The sequence below is a fragment of the Uloborus diversus genome, chromosome 4, assembly GCF_026930045.1.
Source record: "Uloborus diversus isolate 005 chromosome 4, Udiv.v.3.1, whole genome shotgun sequence".
NCBI lineage: Eukaryota > Metazoa > Arthropoda > Arachnida > Araneae > Uloboridae > Uloborus > Uloborus diversus.
In genome coordinates, this window is record NC_072734.1 from 167,536,656 (window position 1) to 167,560,245 (window position 23,590).

A 23,590-nucleotide genomic window follows, 5' to 3' on the forward strand; every position below is an offset into this window, starting at 1 on the left:
TTTCCAGTTTTAAATAGAAAAGAAAAAATTTCATAATGTAGGGTGAAATAACTGATATCAATGAGATTATTCAGATCAATTTTGACCTAGACTTATTTTTAAAATGAGTTTCAAAAAGTAATAGTTCCAGCTCAATATAGCTTGGTAATTCAGAAAGAAAAGAATATTGATAATAATAATAATAAACAAATAAGTTTTTCTCTCTCAGAAAAAATTGCTGTTTTAATTAGTGAATTTTTACTACGCAAATTATATAAGAATGCAAACTCAGTTTTTATTTAACACTCACGCTAGTTAAAGTGCTACAAAAATGAGAGGAACACACGGCTAATTTAGATTTTATTGATATCATGCTCATCATATATAAATTCAGTATATTTTTCATTGTTTATTTAATTACACTGACTCACGTAAACGATTACGAAACTCAACTTAGAACGAAAATAAGGCTTGTTTTCGTTTAATTTCACTCGTATACTACATTTTTGTATGAATCCTCGCATTACTTCTTGAGATATAGCAGTCACATAAAACGATAAAAACTATTCTGTGATCCATCCTTTTGGGATGACTGAAGCCAAAAATAAATGAGCAACTCGCCCTTTAAGATATACCTGTAGACCAAATTTTGTCTTAACCCTTGTACAGTAGACCCTCGTTTTACGCGGGGGTTATGTTCCACGGAAATGTTGCGTAAATCGAAACCGCGTAAATTGAGACCTAATATTAGTGTCAAAATAGGAATTAGGTTCCGTAGATTAAAAAAAATACTTCATTCTAGTGATGACTAATTGTATAATAAGTTTAATGTGTACTTATATCAATTTTTATGCACAATATGCATAAAGAAAACAAACTAATTTCGTGTTCTGTTTATGAAGAAGAGCTGACTATGATAGTTTTTTGGTAGTCATTAAGAATTTTTCCTCCAATTCTTTGCTTAGCATTAACTCATCCATGATCACTTGCGTCATTTCCATGATAGAATCTTCTTTCACTAACAAATCAGAAAGATCATTCCTATTGTCTACGGATGGTTCGAAAATTTTCAATGTGAGCGTTTTTGGTTGTGTGGCACCGGAGTTGGTATCCGCGTTGGTTTTGACCTCCTTTGTCACTCCTAAAAGCTCTTCTTCCAGTGAGTTCTGAACTGTGTGAGTTTAATCACTTTACTTCTGATGGAAAAAGCTCTGGAACCAATCGCATAAAATGTCTCCAAGGACCCAAGTTCGATTATTAGCACGCCAAAATGCAGTTAGTTACGTGTAATCTGCAATCTTTAGGAGCTTGGGTTTTGAAAGAGAGGAAAATGTTACCTGTTTGCATTGCCGCATCTGCGTAAAACCAAAACTCATCCGCGTAAATAAAATAAAGGTGTCAAATCTTCAACCGCGTATAATCGAAACCGCGTAAAATAAACCCGCTGAAAACGAGGGTCTACTGTATTACTTTTTGAGATATATCAATCACAAATAATAAAAAAGAAAGGAAAAAACATTCGATTGCTCCACCCTCTGGTGTTATTGAGCCCAAAATCTGTCCCCCTGCTGCTTCCTAACATTTTATTTGATTCCATTCATCATTTTTTGAGCAATGACAGTCACGCATATCGATGAAAACGTTCAGTTACTCCACTATCTTGAACGAATTGTCGCAAAAAGCCACGCAGCCCTAAATCATATATGGGTACTTGCGGGTATCGTTCGAATTCTTACTACAGGTTTTGACGTAGAATGGCCCCAAAAAATCGGTCACATACAAACGCACACTATTCTTGAAGAAAAGTTTAAAATAATTTAGCGAACGTCAGAACTGAACGCCGTCAGAACGTTTTACAGTTGGTAGATAGCGAGTCACAAGAAATAAGATAACGTAACGCTTGTATTCTATTTGTTTGCTGAAAAACAGCCGAGAGTTGCGAATCAAAACGGAATAATCTTTTTAGAATTTATCATGAAACTCAGTTAGTCCAGTCCCATTTTTAACGAAGACAATTATTAAAGGCAGTAACCATTTATTCTGCAAACTAGTGGCACCCGCACGGCTTCGCCAGTAATAGAAAAATTAAAGGTCTTTTGGTTCGCTTGTATATTTACAAATAATGTATGGTGAATTTTCTCGCCAATTGGCTTGTACCGACGTTACGGTTCCACGCTATGATAATTTCGCATCTCGCCAATTGGCTTGTGCCCATGTTACGGTTCCACGTTATGATGATTTCGTAATTTATGATAGTTTTTTTCTTAAAATTGGAATAAAAAAAGAACCACATCGAATTTTCGAAAAATCGCTTCGAGGTGCACACCCCCATGCTACATACTAACTTTGTGCCAAATTTCATGAAAATCGGCCGAACGGTTTAGGCGCTATGCGCGTCACAGACATCCTACAGACATCCTCCGGACAGAGAGACTTTCTGCTTTATTATTAGTAACTAGTGGCACCCGCACGGCTTCGCCCGTAATAGAAAAATTAAAGGTCTTTTGGTTCGCTTGTATATATTTACAAATAATGTATGGTGAATTTTCTCGACAATTGGCTTGTACCGACGTTACAGTTCCACGTTATGATAATTTCGTATCTCACCCATTGGCTTGCGCCCATGGTACGATTCCACGTTATGATAATTTCGTAATTTATGATAGTTTTTTTTTTCTTAAAATTTGAATAAAAAAAAACCACATCGAATTTTCGAAAAATCGCTTCGAGGTGCACATTTCCATGCTACATACTAACTTTGTGCCAAATTTCATGAAAATCGGCCGAACGGTTTAGGCGCTATGCGCGTCACAGACATCCTACAGATATCCTACAGACATCCTACAGACATCCTCCGGACAGAGAGACTTTCTGCTTTATTATTAGTAAAGAAGATTACAGTTCTTTTGGTTCGCTTGTATATTTACAAATAATGTATGGTGAATTTTCTCGCCAATTGGCTTGTACCGACGTTACAGTTCCACGTTATGATAATTTCGTATCTCGCCCATTGGCTTCTGCCCATGTTACGGTTCCACGTTATGATGATTTCGTAATTTATGATAGTTTTTTTCTTAAAATTGGAATAAAAAAAGAACCACATCGAATTTTCGAAAAATCGCTTCGAGGTGCGCTCCCCCATGCTACATACTAACTTTGTGCCAAATTTCATGAAAATCGGCCGAACGGTTTAAGCGCTATGCGCGTCACAGACATCCTACGGACATCCTACAGACATCCTACAGACATCCTACAGACATCCTCCGGACAGAGAGACTTTCTGCTTTATTATTAGTAAAGAAGATTTCATGAAAATCGGCCGAACGGTTTAGGCGCTATGCGCGTCACAGACATCCTACAGACATCCTACAGACATCCTCCGGACAGAGAGACTTTCTGCTTTATTATTAGTAAAGAAGATTTGGTGTTAAACATCATTTTGTACATTTAAATTTTTCTTACCAACTGAATAAACGAATTTTGGATCTACGACATTTTGGCCCGGCGACATTTTGGCCCGACGACATTTTGGACAGGCGACGTTTTAGCCCGGCGACATTTTGGACCGGCGACATTTTGGATCGGCAATATTTTGGCCCGGCGACATTTTGGGCCGGCGACATTTTGGACCGACGACATTTTGGACCGACGACATTTTGGGCAGGCGACATTTTGTCCCGGCGACATTTTGGATCGGCAATATTTTGGGCCGGCGACATTTTGGACCGGCGACATTTTGGACAGGCGACATTTTGGCCCGGCGACATTTTGTACCGCGACATTTCGGTGGCGACATTTTGACCCAAAGCCAAAACTGCTACTGGACAGGCTAGAAATAATTTTTCGCATTTTAATCCAGCATAAATGCAGCGCTGACCCATTCCACCCAACTTACTCCGACCGACAGAATAACAGAGCCGGGAACACCTTTACAAACAGTAAATAGAGAATTTAGTCTCCCTTTCTTTGCAGAATGCCGAGAAAAACCAATATGAAGAATATAACAGAAACCCCAAATCAATAACAGAAACTAATATTAAACTTAAATTTAAAAAAAAAACATGTCCCAGAGGGACGACTTGATATTGAGATGGATTTCGCGGGTCAGAACACAAATTGTTAACAAATATGAACTGACAGCGGATAGAGATTTTAAATCATTGAGCTTTTTCTCCTTATCCGATTATGAAATAGCTACCGATCACGAGTATAAAGGCTTCGAATTGCATTTAAAATTTCCTTAACAAAATTATAGCTTTTACTGTATATAACTTGGAAGTTCCAAACAAATACCAAACGCAGAAAACTTATTTCTTTTAATTTGGGGCCAATATTTTTAACGTACGGGTAAGTTTTTACTATCATAATTGTGAAAAACGTCAAGTCGGTTTTTATCAATATTTCCGGTAATTAAAGTTCTGCAAAAACGAAGCCAGCTAAAAACACTTTCGATCAAGTCACCTTTTGAACGAAAAATGAACTATCAAAATCAGTTCATCTGTTTAGGAGCTACGATGCCACAAATAGACACACAGACACACTTTTAAAACTTACTACCCGTTTCTTTTTGCAACGGGGGATACAAATTGACTTCTGAAATGATACATTATAATTTAAATAGGGAATAAAACCTAATTTAAACGGAATTTAAGAATCTTTTATTCAAATATTTAAGAATTTTTAGAATAAAAAAGATCCGTTTAAGATCCGTTTTTAAAAAAGCGGATACGGATATAGGGAACATGACTAGTTACTACACAAACGCATAAGGGATGAGAGAGGAATTCTTTCAATATTGGCCCGGTCACTCGTTTACACACTTTAGTGTAGATCTAAAATTTAAATAGTGAAAATCTAAAGCAGTAACCAGTGCAGATTTAAAAATCAAGTTTCAACTATTTAGGTTTCGGTGATTTTGGAAAGTTGGATGTCACGGAAGAAAAAAATGGGAATGTCTAAAAACTGATTTCGCACTTGTTAGGTAAAAATGTGCACATTCATCTTCATTCAGCCAAAATATTTTTTTTTCCTGAAAGTGTGAAAGACCGCGGATAAGACGGCCGCTGATAATCGGGAGTTTACTGTACAGTAAAACCCCGTTATAACAAGCTTTTATACAACTTAACCAGTTATGGATACTTTCATGTCTCCAGATATTTAAAGAATCATACTTTTCTTATTTTCTCTTATTTGCGAAGTCTTATTTTGTCTCCTCGTCCATACTGCTTTTTGAAAGATCTACTTTTAAATTCCAATGCAACCTTGTCTGGTTATAAGAAACTGTACTGGTTTCTTCTAGTCTCAGCTATAATCATATTCGTGATATAATTACTGTTGTTAACTTTTATTTGGGGGCAGTTTGTTAAAATATAGTCTCTATGCAAAAAGGACATGTGATTTTAGTAAAGTTTGACTGGGCATTTAATTCAATGTCAGTTAGTATTTTATTTTGTTTTATTAATGTTCTTATCGCTTTAAATATCGCAGGCGTATATGTACGCCTTGTTTAGCCAATGCGTTAACTGCCCTGAGGGTGATTGCATACCGCCTTCAGAAATTTCGTAAAAATAATTTATATTTTACTTTTTGTGTTATTTTAAATAATTATATTTTGGATGTGAAAAATATTTGATATTATTGCATGAGTTTCTTAAAACAATTTTAGAATTAGATATTTGGTATGTTTAAAAAATAATTTACCATCAGTGTGTATTCCAACGCTCAACGCTTGCCCATTTATTTTTCTTTTCGCAACTTTCACACTATCGCCTTAAATTTAAACAACAGAAATCTCCAGAAATAGCTCAAATACAGAAGGCAATCCAACCACTTTCCGAAACTAAAACTGGAACTCCTCCTTTTAAGCGTTTCGGAGTCAGATTGCAATATTCAAATGTCGTTTTCGTAAAGCGCTTTGAGAAGATCATTTTCTTTCGAGCCAGCGAGGAAAAACAGTTCATTCGTGCAAAATGCTTTCAAACTTGATGATTTCTTTGAAAATAGTTTTCTTCGAAGATTTGTACTTAAAGTTGGTGTTTGGGGGGGGGGGGGGGTTAAGTGCGTAGGGAGATAACATCTTATTTATTTTACGTATTAGGTGTTAAACTTATATTACAGGGGTAGAAGGACTATCTGTTAAACAAAGAAACTCTTCAAATGAAAGGTAAACGTACAACAGAGTAAAGATAAAAATAAACAAATACATGAATAAAAATAGAACGATTCAAAAAATTTAAAAAATCTGCTGCTCCTTCTACGAATTTATCTGGGCCGTTCCACGAAAAAGTAGTCATTGTGTCTCGCCAGTGGCCGTTCATATATTCCATTAAAGTAATTATTTAAAAAAGTAATGACGAAATCGTATGCTTAAGGATTCACACATTCTTTTGTAATTTGTTTAGCAAGAACATTTTTATCATGACCCTTTTAAATTATTATTTTGAATAAAATAGATTAGGCGTCACGTACGGGACAAAATGAAAATTTTCCGTGGAATGGCCCATATTCCACGCCTATTAAATAATACATAGAGATTTTAATAACTAAAAAATAATAATCTTCATTAAAATCAAAAAAATAAAATCATTTGTAATTTTAGTTCTTTTTACTACTTGCAATAAAGTTTCGGCACGTAGAACTGTGTCACTAACGCGAAGTTTCCATTTGAATGCCAGTATGATTAAGGGATGGACAAAATAAATGGATTTGAAAACTGCAGTGAGACGAAGGTTACTTTGAGACACGAAGAGGATAAAATGCTCTTTCAGAATATTAATTATCAATAAAAAATAAAGAGCCGATTACATGAAATAAACAGACCCCACTGTTGTGACATCCAGAGATTGCAATGTCGTCTTTGCTATAGACTTATCAGTCTGGAATAGTCAATAACTGAGCTGAAGGCAGATTTTTTTTCTCTCATTGAAGCAGAGAGTGCCGGCAAACTGGTGCTTAAGGGGCGGTTTACTATAGGGGAGAGTGTTGTACCATGGGACACTTTTCGTACTTTAATTTGTAATGACAGTTATTAAATCAAAGTTAAAATCTAAAAGTCACATTAAAATACTCCAACACATTTCTCTAAAATATAGTTTTAAAATTCAGACAGTTTGAAAATAAAATATTGCCAGCCATTTAAAGTAAGAGTTCCAAGCAATCCCAAGGTACAACATCCAGTTGTACCTTGGGACAAATACTATTGTACTATGGGAAAGTCTTCATGATTCAGGAAACAGCCATATACTTGAACCAGTTTCGCACCAAAAAACAAAAAAAAAGTTTTTTTTTTCATGGCAATGAATTAAATTACGAATGATGAATCATAAATAATGAATTAATGAAATTTTTATGTAACATTTAAAGTGTTTAAAAGACTACATCATATTAGAACATTTTTCTACGTTCATAGTAATATTTTAATTATTAAGAACCATGCATATGATGCACCTTGGGACGTGTCTTAAGGTACAATATGTTTGGCTGTCCCAAGGTACCAATCACCATGTGGTTTAAGAAAAATCAAAAAGGTGGTCAATCTAGATGCACTATCATTATTTTCTCATAACCAAAATATTTTTAGTACGAGTACTTCTCTTTTATAACAAAATATTCAGTTGATTAGTTTCACAAAAAATATTTACTTTGGAATCGTGAAGTCTTCTTTGTCTCACAAAATCATCAATTTAACTCCTTTGATGCTGATTGTTACTATGGCACCATTTAGTAGTGAAGGTTACTTTTAGAAACTAAAAAAACATGGCTGCTAAAAATATATTCTTAGAAATTAGCAGTGTCACAAGGTACAACACTCTCCCCTAAGCTATACAAGCTATAAAACTTCAAATTGACAGCAAAAAATTGAAGGAAAAACCTATCAACGATGAAGACTATGAATATGTAAAGCTTTGGTTTTACTGCTCTTAAACACATTTACATAAAAGAGTAGGGCTTTTAAAAGTAATGTGCGAAATGTTAAAGAAAAACCGCGATAGATAGTAATGCAACATTTGAGATATCTTTTCGAATGAAGAATATATTAAAACCAAATTGAAACTCCACAACTTAAATCAGCGGTAAAAAATCGCACCAATACGAATGGATGTTAGCAAGATCATATGCATACTTCGATAAAACGATACACTTTTCGACACTCAGTGCACCAAAAAAATAATTCGAAACCTTGGTTGGATGGTAGGTTGGCTTAGTTGGTTACTTGTCCGGAAGACGTGATATTTTTCTCCATTATTGTGCTCAGACAAAACACGTTTTGGATGTTTATTAAATTTTGAGATCAGGGTTATCCTCTATAGAGGAAGTCCCCAAAGCATGAACCTGAAAATTGTAGGACAGTCAGAATTGTGGTCTGAGCTGTGAACGATTTTTACACGTTCGGTAAGGCAACAACGCTGCCGTGATTCCTTTCGTTCGCGCATACCAGAAGCGCGCATGGTCGGAGAAATTTTGTTTCTTTACTCCTTGGGTCAGCTTTAAGCGTTAAGTGATAGTAGAAAAAGTCATGACACTAACAGAAGATGGATGATCGTCGCAACATAACGCAATCTCTTAACGAAATGTGAGTTTAATAATACAATATAATACCAATAACATTATAAACAATATATATTCAAAACAGCATTTTAAATTTAAATTTATTTTCAAAACAAAAACATTTTTGCGCTCAGTTATACTAAAAATATCTCGCTTCATTTAGGGTTTTGAACTGTGATAAGATGTATATATTTTAAACAAACTTCATCCCCGCAGACTCCGCTACGCGGGGATGGGGGACGGCGGAGAAAACAAAAATAATAAATAAACATTTAATTTGTTCATCACAGAGTAAAATCTGAAATGTTTCGTAAGTTTGAGTGTTTTTTCTGATAAACGAAATATTTAGAAACGACGCGTCATTTAATCTATTGTTTTTGCGCCGACATCAAAACTTATGTTTAATAGTAGTCTGGATGGTGATCAAAGAATAAAATTATTTTTCATTTAGAGCAATTTTGAAGTTGGTTCTTTTTTTTCCAAATTTTTTTAAATACAAATCTGACCAGCAAGCACCTTTCTCGCTCTCTTACGCATTCAAACGTTCAATATTTATTTACAAATCAATATTTTAGGGCTATTCAAATGGAAGTCGTTGCAGATGTGCATCAACATCAGCAACAGACGCAACAACACTCGCAACGAAATATACAATCAACCCAAACACGATTTTCAAATGTTGAACGCCAAAGAAGACACAGAGAAAAGAAAAAAGCTGATAAAATGAATGCCGTTCATCTACAGCAAGGACAGCATGATGTTCAAATAAATAAACGCCAACCACAATCTCATGCTGAACGCCAAAGAAAATATGGAAAATTATTACTTGAACGACAACAGCAACAACAAACAACAAATGGAAGACATTAATGCAATTACAGTGCTGAGCAATACACCACATAGATCTAGATTACATGTTAATAATGTTACAAGCTTTAATACGGCTACACAAAACGATATTGGTGAAATGTGTATAGTGGAATGCTTCAATGAAGCAAAGTTACAAATTAATATTGCTAACATATATATATATCTCCAAACAAAAGTATTTCAAGCATTATTCAATTTATTCATAAACAGCTTTTAAATTATACACAAGAAGGTTCTACTTTAGTTAATGAAGATGATTATACAATTCTTTTAATTTTAACTGGAGATTTTAATGTTAATTTTGCTTCTGATCGAGCTAAAAATTTAGTATCATTTCTACAATCCAAATTACAATTACAAATGATTAATAAGCCAGAAGTACAAGTCAAGGGACTGTACTTGATTCAGTCTTCGCAAGATTTTTAGGTAACATACAATGCAAAAATTTCGTTACTTGTTATAGCTACCATAAGCCAATTGTTACTTTCATAGAATTAAATAATGATAATATTTTAATCCTATGAAAGTTATCACTTCTGCCGAGCGTCCTGTGACGCACATTTTTTTTTTTTTTTTTTTTTCATTAAAGGTTAGATCAAAAGTTTACACTGCAGGAAAAAAATAAAAATAAGTGGAATTTGTCATTCAGTAGGTGCGAATAGAGTGTCGTTCATCTTCATTACTAATCTTTCGAAAATGTCCTCAGAGTTCTAGTTCGAAAAGGGATGATCATTATCTCAGTTATTCTTGAAATCCCTAAGAGGAATTTCTTTTTCCCTAATGCACTAATCAGCGGCCAAGCCAAAGACAGCTGAACGAGAAAAGATGGTTTAGTTCGGATAGTTAGTCCTGTTTCTGCATGACAAATGCAACAATAGAGTCTAGTACGGAAATTGCGCATTTAGTTCCTATGCTAATGCAATCCATTATGTACATTGTTTTTGTTTTATAATAACAGGCTTTGATGACTTATTTTTACCATAAATAAATGCAAGTCATTTTGTATTTTGAAAAGTATTTTCTAATTTGCTTGAATTTTTCACTAAATGTTTAAAATATTCTCTTGAAAATTAATGACATATTTCGTTATTTAGGAACTCAAACTTGGAGGGTTTTTATAAATAACAAACAAGATTTTCTTTAAAGGCATTATTCTTTCTTTCTTAACTTAGAGTTTTTTTCATAAGTGCGATAGATTTTGTTCTGGGATTTTTCTTCAGTAATCAGCACTTCTTCATTAGTCACTAGGACTCCTACCTTAGTAAATAGAGGTTGATTTCATGTGAAGAATTTAAATGCCCCCTCCCTCTCCAACATCTATGATTGAGGAGATCCTTTGTTTTTTTAACGTTACTTTCCCGTACTAGCGAGAGAGGAAGAAAATGTAAAGCTTGATAAATTTTCGTTAAAATATTGTTAAAAATGAAAAAGCCAGAAATAAATGAAATATTTTAATAAATGCAAATTAATATCAAAATTTGAAAGAGGGGTATTGATAAGAGGAAATGTGTATTGGCCACTCTGTCTGTCTTCTCTTCTAAACTTTTTATAGAACAGTCCAATAGAAGAATCCTTCGTTTTGCTCAAAAGGTCTTAGAGCACGCACTGTATTCTCTCATTTCATTTTCTAAAGCTCAATTTCAAGCAACTCAAAAAAAAAAAGCCCAGCAATAGCACCTACTGAGAAATTTAAACATCATATAAATCCAGATGTAAATGGCAAATTTGCACCGAATTAACTTCGTTTGAAAAAGCTCATGATAAAAAAAAAGCATGTTCAAAAGTGAGAACTTTGATTTAGAGGGTTTCAAAGGTTTTTTTTTTTTTTTTTTTTGAATAATTCAAATTTGTTTGACTTCGTGCGTCTCATTGAAATTCATACTTTTTATCCGAAAAACAACGGCAACAACACCAGCACTAAAAAATTATTTTTAGCAGTGAAAAACTGAGAATTTGAGGGGTGGGGGTTAAATAGAAAAAGAATAATTAATAAAAATTGGAATACAATTCCTGGTATACATTTATGTAAATTAAAATTTGATTGAATCAAACTGTGAGAAAACTTCATTTCATATTATTTTTGATATTAATAAAAATTGATGTGTTAGCATCTTTATTTGCAATGGGAAACAGGAAATAGTAAAAATCGAAATAAAAAATTAATAAAGGCATATTGCGTCAACTATCAATTCTTGCAAAAGAAAATTTAAGTTTTGTTCCATATAATTAAAATATATAGATAATGTATATATATATATATATATATATATATATATATATATATATATATATATATATATATATATATATATATATATATATATATATATATATTAGCTTTACCCCAACAGCGACGCCCGTGCAAAGAATTTGAAAGAAGCACTTTCAATAAATGAATATCCTCCCACCCTCTTTAATGTGAAAAGATTATTTCTGTTTACCAAAAATGCGCACCTTCCCCCCCTCCCCCATCCTTTAAAAAAAACTATAAACGTTTTATTACAATTTAAAAATAATTCGTCAAACATGAAATTACATTAACAGTTGCTTTGAAACGGAAAATAATCCACCAGCTTTAATATCTAATTCGCCAGGCGACCACGCTACCGTAACCCAGCCGATCCGCTATTTTTAACAAAAACTTTCAATTGAAAATCTTGCTCCCTCTCCCCCCAGCAGAAAAACAGACTCCGGTTTTCCGCCTAACAGTTTGAGAGCATTAATTTAGAATCATTTTTCATATTTACTTATCTGCTTTATTTTCACATTAGTCGCATTCTATTTTCAAAATTTTTTCTTAACTTTTGAACCTATATTTTGAATAATATGGTGCCTGTTTCAAGAAAGATGATGTCGGCATGTGGAAATTTTCAGGTCGCCCAGTTTTGCACTTATTCATCAATTTGAAATAAGAGAAGTTTATTTTCCACCCAAAAAGGGAGAGGAAATAAAAAATAAAATCGTTATGTTTTAATTAACATAATTTTTTCAATCCTAAGAGTTTTTATTTATTATTTTTTCTAATGCACTCTGCATAACCAAACCTCGATCCCGCAATTTCTTTGTACCCTACTTCTACACTTTCTTTCTCTAATACGCAAAGAAAACAGCTCATCCGTACGAAATCAAATGATATATGGCCTCCTATTCGATAGCACCATACCGTTATAAATTACATTCCAAGACACTTGATTACCGCCTCATCCTAAGATGGCAACTTCAGAGGTGTAACTAGTTATCCCAGCTATGTGCCGAGATTCCACGTGCGTCCCTTCCTTTATTCCCCGATGGGTTAATCAGCATTCTAACCCCGCTGAAGGGACTTAGCTTTCATTCGGTTATCGATTCTTAGCTATAGACTGCAAGGAAACACAGAACTAAATTACTTTTGGTGCAGCATCCAGTATTGACTAGTTTTATTGCATTATTGCTAGAAATATGCTTATTTTTATGCAATAGCTCGAATTGTATCCAAATATAATTCCAGATAAAGCGGAAAAGCAGTAATAATTAAATAGTAAATAGTTATTAATTTGTATGAGGCAATCTGTAATTTTGTGCATGTAAACGTGACTTTTTTTATTAATTTTATTTTACTTATTTTACTATTAATCTTGATTTTGGTTGCGTAATGTTCCACTATGAAATAAGCAATTTTAACTCAAAATTGAGCAGGAAATCCAAAGTAGAGTTATTTTATTATGATTGATCGACGCTATAAGTTTCTAATTATTCTTTAATGCTTACTAATTTTTCAATTAATAAATCAGAAACTGACTTTGAGAAATTCAATAAAAATGTATTTCATAACAAACGGTTACGGGTAAATAACTACTTATGGTCAGTCAACTAGTAATGGGCAGGTTCATCTTGTATTGTCAAAATCACCTTCGTAATCAATATTCTAGGAGTAACATCAGTGGATCCAATAATAATATTTTTTCAAAAATATCCACTGTATTTTTTTTTACATACAAAATGTTTTTATCGACAGGGTGATTTATTATGTTAATGCACCTCAGTCACTAACAGTGAATTTTCTTTGCATTTCGGCTTTTACCCGACTGCGCGTGAGCGACGCAAAGTAAGGTAGCGTGTTTTTGAGTCTATGTATGCATGTATGTATGTTTCTTCCCATGTGGCGTTATAGAGGCTAAACGCCTTGGACAATTTTGATGATTTTTACGTCACTCGATTTGTCTTAAACTTGAGAGTGTCACTAAACACATGACAGTAATCAAAATTCACCATATCAAAACTTGTCACCATATTATCAGTTCGAGATCGCGTCGCACACTAACTGCGTATAACAAATGCAGGTAGCGTTTTCGCTGCCTGATTTTCTTTTTTTTTTTTTTTTTTTTTTGTTTTTCATAGTCTACTAATTCGATTTTCATCTGTAACATGTTGCATTTGTTTTTTCTGTGATTCAGGGGACTGAGACTCGCTACTTGTACTTTCTTGACGGGATTTTTCAGTTTTGCGAGAAAGATTTGACAGACGACGTTTCTGAGCTCTCGTAATCATGAGTTATACAGGCTGTTTATATAGCTGTTGTTGACTTAAGTTCGGGTTTTTTCTTAAAGGTCAAGCATATGTAGCCTTAAACCAAGCTAGGTGGTCCCTATAGGGACTAATAATCAGTAGTACAGACAACCGCAAGCTACTTAATGATCCTCACGATACAAACTTTCTCAATAAAATGACAACATTATACGCATTGTCGTCTTATAATCATAATAACTAAGTCAATGAAAATTAACCAAAAAAAAAGCGTAAAATAAAAAAAAAAATATATTAAATAAAAACACGAAACCCAACTGCGTAAAAACCAAAAAAACTAAAAAGAAAAGTATATAATCGCAGTAGTTTAGAATGGTATTAAGTACTACTGAATAACTACGGCATTGAAATAGTTTTATATAACCGTACACACATAAGACAAATTACAAATTCAAAAGCAGAATAGAAGGATCAACAGAAGGGCCCGTTCAAATTGTACGGGGTTCCATGATTGGTCAAAAAGGAATGGGCCCCGACTGTTGATCCTTCTATTCTGCTTTTGAATTTATGATTGTCTTATGTGTGTAGCGATTATAAAACTATTTCAATGACGTAGTTATTCAGTAGTACTTAATATTCTAAACTACTGGGGTTTTAAAGTAAGAAAAAGGCGTTCCTTATGATGCCCAAACGCGTGTCTGCAGTAATCTGCAATTTTTGCTTTTTGAGGCTGTTATTTCTTACTTTACTTTTCAGCACAAAGGTATTTGTTTATCTTACTGGGCTTATACATTTTTCTTTATAGTTTTTTTGGTTTTTACGCAGCCGGATATTTTGTTTTTATTTAATAATTATTTTCATGTTACACTTTTTAGTTAATTTTCATCGATTAAGTTTTTTATGATTATAAGATGGTAAATTTCGCAATCTTGTCATTTCATTGAGAGAGTTTATATCGTGAAGATAGAAAAAGGTAATCAAAACTTTAATTTGACTTAGAAACACATCGAAAGTCTTCAAGAACTGATAATATTTTCCTTTATTGTTTCCAAACTGCCAAAAGCGAAAGGTTTTCAGTAATGTCAACTACCTGTTTCCGACATGTTTGGCAGTATGGGCTTATACTTCCTTTTTGATAACGTTCATTGAGTAACTGGAAAATCGTCCGTCAAGGCATGACGGGTGAAAATTGCTTCTACATTTGAACGAAGCAATTGCCTGTTTGGTTATAATTTGATAGTTGAAATTTTAACCCCAACTCTAGTGTATTAACCCTCAACTCCTGTAGATAGCGTTCATTGTTGACCTTGCTTTTTCGTTTCTTCATTCTCCTAAAATTAGTCCTACCAGTAAAACAGCAGAGTTATCGGATCCAGTTCAGCCTCGTTAAACTAAAGCATTTCCCTGCATGCCAAACATTGCCAAGAAATATTACCAAATTATCATGCTATGGCGCGAGTATCGTTGTTGATGACGTCAGAGCGTTACTCCATCAGTGAATTCACTATTGTATATGTGAGGACAATTTATACCTCAAATTCCAAAAAGTAAAACATTACATAAATTAGGCAATTAAAAACGGCCACAGCTTCCCTATAAGATTAAATGAGGCAGTGATTGATTTTCATCTCACTGCCAAATATGTTAACTAAGATGTGGCTTTTTTTTTTATGTTTTATGTTTTAGAATTTTAATTTTAGGAAAAACTCCCTTTGTCCCACTGTACCCCGATCTACCCTCCGCAATCCTGTTTATTATAGCTTTTCAGGAGTTAGATTTTTTTTTCTTTATAATGAGGGCTGTGCTAGAGGCACTGATTTTTGCAAACCTAGTGCGATTCCTAGGTTTAGCATCCGCTTTTTCACGATGTAGCACTATTGGCGGGATGCCTTTGCCACGAGAATTACAACGCCCAGTTTCTCCACTAGATGGAGGCACCTGGGCTCTATTCGATGCGAAACTGCACTAGGAATTTGATTTTACCCAGAGATACTCCAACGCCAAAAGAGTACTCGAGGGAACTTTTACATACCGCATAATCGTACGACATGGACGCTGTCGATCTTCTGCATCTTGGAAATCCACCGACAAGAGCCAGATTTGATCCTGCGACGTTGAACGTGAGAGGCCAGCGTCTTAACCACTACATCACTCTGTCTCCTTAGAAATTACTGAAACGCGAAAAAAAAAATCAGGAAAAATAACTTTTTAGCGATTTTATAAACATTAGGATTATTACTTGGAACATTATATTTCTCACAGTTTGCGTTGCATAAAATTCAGTGATTTTTTTTTCCGGGTCTTTGAAGGATAAGAATAAGTACTAAGTAAAACAATAGAGGACTAGAAAATCTACATTTCCTTAACAACCCTTACATCAGCGCAGTTCACATTAGAAATTCCCATTTGTGTGAATGATTAAATGACCGCAAACCATCATAATGGTTATCAAATCGATAAGTGCTTTCACGGTTATCAGGTAAAGCCACCGCCGTTCTAGGAATAGCATGACGTAGCATTAGTGCGAGTAATTAATGCGCCTGTAACAAAGATTCCATAATTCCGATTCTGTTTAATTTAAGCTTATAGCCCCTTGGAAGCAAAATGCGTGCACCAAAAGACGTATCTCGCTGGTATATTGCCTGTGTACTTCCCAAGTGAGTGCTTTATAGTCGTGCGTCAGAGCACATTTGAGCTAAGAGATTGAAGATTCCAAAAACTATTTAATGAATAATTATTGAATGCTACGTTTCTCGCTCAATATTGCTTAATCTGTATGTGTAATTTTACGTTTAAAGCTATAGTGTAACGTATTATACAGTGTGTTTATAAAGTTTTGCACCGAAAAAAGATTATTATTATTATTATTTTTTTTTTTTGAAACAACTACTTTAGATTTATGCATAGTTCATCTTTTTATATCTTCATCACCATTTTTACTTGCTTTTACAGAGTAAAGAAAGTATTGTATTCGAGAAAAATATTTTACTCAAATAACGGCCTACATTTCCATTTTGCTCGCCCCCGAATAAATGTTGAGTCGTTTGTGTGTGTGTGTGTGTGTGTTTATCATTGGCGTAGCACAGAACTTTTCTAATAAAATAATGATAATAATGATTTTTAAAAAAAATAAGCAAATGTATAAAAAATTGTTAAAAAAATAATTAATTAACATAATTTTAAAAAATAAAAAAATAGAAAAGAGAGCTAGAAAATCAAAAGGGGGGAAAGAGGGTTGAAAAAATAGGGGGGGGGGGATTTGCGCCATCGAACATGGGGGGATGGGTACCCTTGTATGGATACAAACTGTCATATTATAACTGGAAATATGTGTTAAAACCTCAGGTTCAAGGCAGTTCATCCTCAAAAGTCTCCTCTTAGTACCCCTGAGACGGGGGGGGGGGGGGGAGGTTTCGCCATCACTCGCATGTTTTCTTTTTTTTTTCAATAAATTTTCGTTATCGGTACTCGACTTTGATTGAGTGCTAGTTTTTGATCAGTGCTAGACTTTGAGACCCTGTATTGTTTAGTTAAAGCGCGTAAAGGAGGCCAAGTTCGCTACATTTTCTGTAACGGGAATGAATAGGGCAAAGAAATGAGAGCAGAAATAAAGGGGGAAATGGCATATGCCAGACCATTAGACTTAGTTCTTGAAATTGCGAGAAAGATGTAATTCATCAATTGAAATGCAATAGTGCATTATTTTTGCTGAGATCTTCCAAAAGTCGACTTTGTTCTTTTTTTGTTTAACTTTGGTGAACTTTGGATTTCAAATCCTATTTTCAGATAAATTTTCTAATAATGAATTCATGAACAATTTTCGAAAAAAAAAAAAAAGGCTTTTGCACAAAGTATTTCAAATCACAGCTAATTCATAAAGTAGCTAAAATATAATGAAACTCAACAGCAAAAAAAGCAACAAAATCCAAGTAATAAAAAAAAAGCGATTTAACTCTTACATCAAAAGGTATGTTATCCCTAACTCGAAACGATCCTAAACTATTTTAAAGTATTAACGGAAACTAAAACCCATTCCGTCTTTAAATTATGTTTGATAATATGGAATATGTTTTACACATGGTAGCATCTGAACTGTCTTTTACACAAAGTAAACTAATAGTAGGGCAAATCTAACCTGGCAGCGTCATAATGCTGTGAATAGGATTTATGTAGCCTTCAGTGTTGCCAGGCTAGGTTTTCCTCAACTATAGACTACAGCATAATTTAACTAAAAACACACTAAAAACAATTCTAAAAAGTTCCTGGAAAATAATGGGAACAGATGTGCCCATTTTTTGAAAATAACATAGCTTGCAAAAACCACAAATGTGTTCCGCTAAATTTCAGCAACCTTGATGAAATAATCCTGGAAATATTTCTGAAGAACTCCAAATTCTCACAAGTTAAAACCGGTCATGTCGCTTCAATCTTCAGAGAAAACTTAGGTTGGTTTAAAATAATAGCCTGGCACATTCCTGCTTTGTCAAGAAAGCTCCAAAAGTATTATTGCAGTCATAGCCAAAGCCATGCAACTAATTCGCCTGCAATTCTTGAAAAGCTACGGATTCCTGATACTTCTTTGCTTTCATTGAAGCTTAATGAGTCTGGACGGTTCGTAAATGAGCTGAAGTCGATATACTTATTAATAGGCTTGCCAGATTTCTGAAATGTTGAAACGGGACACCGGAGTTCCCCCCCCCCCCCCCCCATCAAGAGTATTCAAAAGCGAACCAGGGGTCATAGTGGAATACAGAAAAATTTTCTGAAGACAGTCTGAAATTTTCCGAAACTATGAGGAAACACGACCCCCCCCCCCCCCTAAAAACTTTTGAAATAAGCTAACGAAAACTATTAAAAATAAACATTTATTTATTTATTTACTTATTTATAATTTTTCAGCTTTAGAATGTGTTGTCAGCCCAAAATTTTGGCAAATTTCGGATCACAAACACCCTTGAAGGAAACACACCCCTTGCTGGTTTTTAGCGTGTTTTAGATGGTAGTTCATTTTCAATGCTATGAATAAATACTTATTATGAGCCTAAACCAGGGGTAGTAATGAATGACACAATTAGATAAATTTAAACATTTTATTTGTCACATGGTAATATTTATTATTTTAGTAAGAAGAAATACTTCAAATGAGGAATAAAAACTTAAACAGTAAATACATGTATTTTTCATTCGCTAGGAATTTTTTTAGAAAATCTTTATTAGTTTTAATGTTGTTGTAAAAATCCTCACGAGCTGAATCTATAGTAATTTTACAAATCTATGTTTCAAATGACAAAGTATTTTTCCAAAATGATCCTTCCCAGTTTATTTTTAAACTTTTTTGGTTATCTAATCAAATTTATCTTTTTCCGGGACAAGAAGTAAACCGGCCGGGACACCGGGATTTTGCCAGAAAACCGAGACTGTCCCGGTCAAACCGGGACGTCTGGCAAGCCTATAAGTGTGCTCAACTAATCTCCATACTGGTAGCTAAAAATAGTTTTCACAACATTGAGAAGTCTGCATTTATGCAACTTGTAGCAATTCAGGAAACTTTTGACAAATATACTTGGTTTTCTCAGGAAGTGGATGAAAAACGGTCCATGGAAATAATCGCTAACGTTTCGAAATTTTTTTACAGTGTAGTGAATCAATATCATTCTGATACAACAAGTATACAAATTTATATTTCAATTTATAAGTTAAAATATCCAATATACGTGTGTAGTTTCTCAGGAACTAGGAGAACTGATGAATAAAAATGCAGTGTAAAAAGAGTGTCATTGTTGGGTTTTTTTTCCTGAATATACGTACAAAAAGGCATTTGCTATAATAATGCTATTTATAAGTAACGCGAATTTCCAGTAGTTACTACATCCAAGACTTTTGTTATGACTTTAAAAACCACTTTTTGAAAATAAAAAAAAGAAAGTTATTTTAAACATGGAGCAATATATTCTTCAAAGTTTTGCTAATGATGTCTTGTCAAAAAAGCATCTACCAACGTTTTCTTCCTCCACGTATACCAGCCATACTCATTAAAATATCTCAGAAACAATAATGTTAATGGTGCATCTTTAGTGTTACAAATTCTGTAAATAGTAATTATTTTTGTGATTAATTTGTCGTAATCTAGCTAAATTTGGCGTTTATTAAATTATCTTTTATCTAAAATTATTGTAGTAACGTAACCTGTAAATAGTTTCTTGTAATGAATATACAGCCCCCGTACATTCGGCAGAAGTACGGGTCCCCTCATTTCTGAATGATAAAATTTGTGAATGGAAAGAAATAAGAAAGTGTAGAACGCTGTAGCATTTTCTGGAATAGTTGAGAGGTCTCTTTCGATGTCTATAAAAAGCCGTTACGCATGATAAAAAGTCAGTCTCGATTGAGAATTTGTACTGAGAGTGTATTAGCTCTGTTTATTGCGAGGCATTTCGCTATGTTGTTTTCGTATTTCGATGTAAATACGTGTGTAACCGTTGAGTTTACGGTGTTGATTGATATTTGCTTAATTGCTGATGATTAATTCAGCAGTTGTTAACGATCTTTCCTGTACATAGTGTAAATAAATTTCCTGTGTTTTTCTCAAGAACTGTGTCGTTCTTTCAAGAAAGTTGGAAGTCGCACCGGATCCGTAACAATAGGTTCACTATAGGTTTGAGAAATAGCCCAAACAATGAAACTGAGTCACTCGAAAAGTTTGTCAAGAGAAAGTATAATGAGAATAAATGCAATATTATGCAGAACACAACTTCCCTAGGAACGTTTGAGGAGCCCATCCAAAATAAACGAGAGTTTTTCAGTCGCGTCCTCCCTCGAATAACCAAAGAATGCGAATTGTGGAATAGTCTCAAAATGAAGTGTTTACCCTCCGAAGGGAGGACGCACATTTCTTGGCCGCCTACCAAACTGATTTACCACAATCGTCTTTTTATGGGACAAATGCCATGCGCATATTGCGGAAAAGATTCCCAGAGCCTTTAAATATCTGAATAAGATGTTTCTACGCACGTTGCTTGTTATCTTTAAAACCGTTGACATCTGAAACAGTTTCCGCCGTTATCGGTAGAATAATAAACGCAGCGTTTATTTTCATGTTGCAGTCATTCACTGCGGGATCGTTTGAGAGCCAGCTGCTTTGGAAACCATAAACAAGCGATTGAAGCGCTCACTCCCTCCTTGTGACGTTATTTTTTATTGCTTAAAACCATTTGCTGCATTGAGTTCCCTGCTGCCTCAGTTATTTATTTTTTCGCTGTTTTACCAACTTTTTCTAGTAAAAACTACTGCAAAACTTGCTTACAATTACAAAAAACCGCACTTATTAAAAGCATTTGAAATCAAGTTCCAAGAATGACAAATATTTTTAGTTCAAGTTGTTACATAACTACATATCAAATAACTTTGTCTTTTATTAAGTTTTAAAAATCAATTTTAATTTTTAAACGGAAAAGCAAAAAATTGAATACAAATTTTAGTTAATAATATTAAAATTTAAGACTAAATTTTTATTTTATCTACTTTTATTCACTCATTTTTCTTTTTGATAGGGTTTTTTATTTTTTCACTTTTTCACTTTCGAAAATTATGTAAACAAATAATTTACTTTCAGATTGCTGAGTTAAGATGGAAGAGTTTTTTTTCTACATGTCTGTAAATCGAAAACATAAACCTTTAATCTAATGATATAGCTGAAAACACCACCATTTGAGTTGAAATGAAAACTATAGATACCGGTATCAATTATAAGCTTTTCTTCTAGCGACTATCAAAGAACTCGTCACCAAGACCAAAAGCACTCGTATAGTAACGAGATTCCATTCATTATATTTTTCAAGTAAGCGAGTTTTAAAATTTTGAAGCGCTATCTTTTAATATTTTTCCACAACGACACCACTTAGTACAAGAGAGGGGTCATAACTTTGTAGCTCGTCGGCTTAATTTCGTTATACAAAGATATTTTGATGGGCATGAAGTTATTTTATTTTTCTTTGACACGACAACAAAGAATAGTCAGGAACTTATGAAGGGATGTTATTATTTTACGATAACTCTAAATTTCTACTCAAAACTTATATGCAGCGTTCTTGTGTGACTCAGAAAATCCGCAAATAGGCTGCACCTCATTTATTTCCTAATTTTGCGTGAAGTTTTGAAAGTGAAATGGACCATATTTTTTCCACATGTGCCCACATATATTTATGTTAATATTTCCATACAGTAGGGAGACCGAGGGTCGTTTACGTGGATTTTTTCAATGAATTTTCTAAATTTTATGTTTTAACTTAGGAAGTTTTAGACATTGCGGTGTTATGAAGCAGTTAATGGAGTCAAAATTTGGATATTCAGTTGTTGTTCAGTTTATGTTTTTAACGATTGAAAAGATTATTTTTGAGACCAAGTCGGTTGCGTAAATTTGCCCAGGACACGGGGCACGTTTACGCATATTTATTTGGACACCTAACGTGTTTCTGTTAGTGTTTTGAACATAATGTCTTCGATGGTAAGACATTATGTATACTTTGTCTTACTTCTAAACATGCCCTGACTTTTCTTTTTCTTTTTTTTTTTTTTTTTTTAGCTCCGAACTGTCTCAAAACTTTTTAGTATTTTCAGGCTATTTAGTTTTGAAAATCGCTATTCAATTTTAATTGAGTTACAAATTTGTATCTTATAGCTTACAATCATGTAGCTTCATGCCCGTTTAGCTTTTACTTTATACACTATATTCAGTCTGTAATAAATTTGCTTACTTTACACATGTCTTTACGTATTGGGGATCTTACTGTATTAAATGTGTTGATTTGGAAAGCTTTTGTACAAAGTTATATCGAAAAAATCGTCTCGTCCTTAATTTTTGCACACCAGTGTATGTATGAGACAATTAATCTTTAAATTGGAATCTTTAAACTAGAACAAATTTTAACTTTAAAAAAAAACATTTTCATGTGCATTGGGACCTGAATCAGGATATCTACAACCAAAACGTCGTACTTTGAGGCTTTTCACCTGACTAGCAGGCGACTAACACGCACATATAAGCACATACAAACACCCTAACTGTTATATTTACACGAATTGAAATTTACAGTCTTAGATTGCAAACAAAAAATTTATAATCAGCACCTTTTTCAATACGGTATACCGGGACACGTTTACCGAGTGTCCTTTTTTCAAAACGAATTTTAACTGGAGAGCCAACAGTCATGACATATTTGCTGCTCCCTAGCAAATATCCTCACAAAGTTTTGAGCATCCGTCGAGCTTCGGTCTAGCATGCAGAAAGAATAATCTGTTTTCTACCAAGTAGAGTAAATTTTGAGTTGAACGTTTTGAAGCTTATTGAGAATAAATCTACCTTAGTTAAGAAAGAACAAATACATAAAAATTAGCAGAATTTCATCTTGTGTGCTAAATTATATTTGTATGAACTGAAATGTTATTAAAATTTTTTGCACGTTAAAAATAAATCCAAATTTGGCGTCGGGCAAGTTTATGTGTTGACGTTTGAGCACCTTTACGCACGTTCTTCCAGTGTTCTTATTTCTAAACGTGCCATGACGCTCTTTCCGCTCTGAACTGTTTCAACACTTTTTATTATTTTCATGCTATTTAGTTTTGAAAATCACCATTAAATTTTCAATTGAGTTACAAATTCGTATCTTATAGCTTACAACCATGTAGTGCTGTC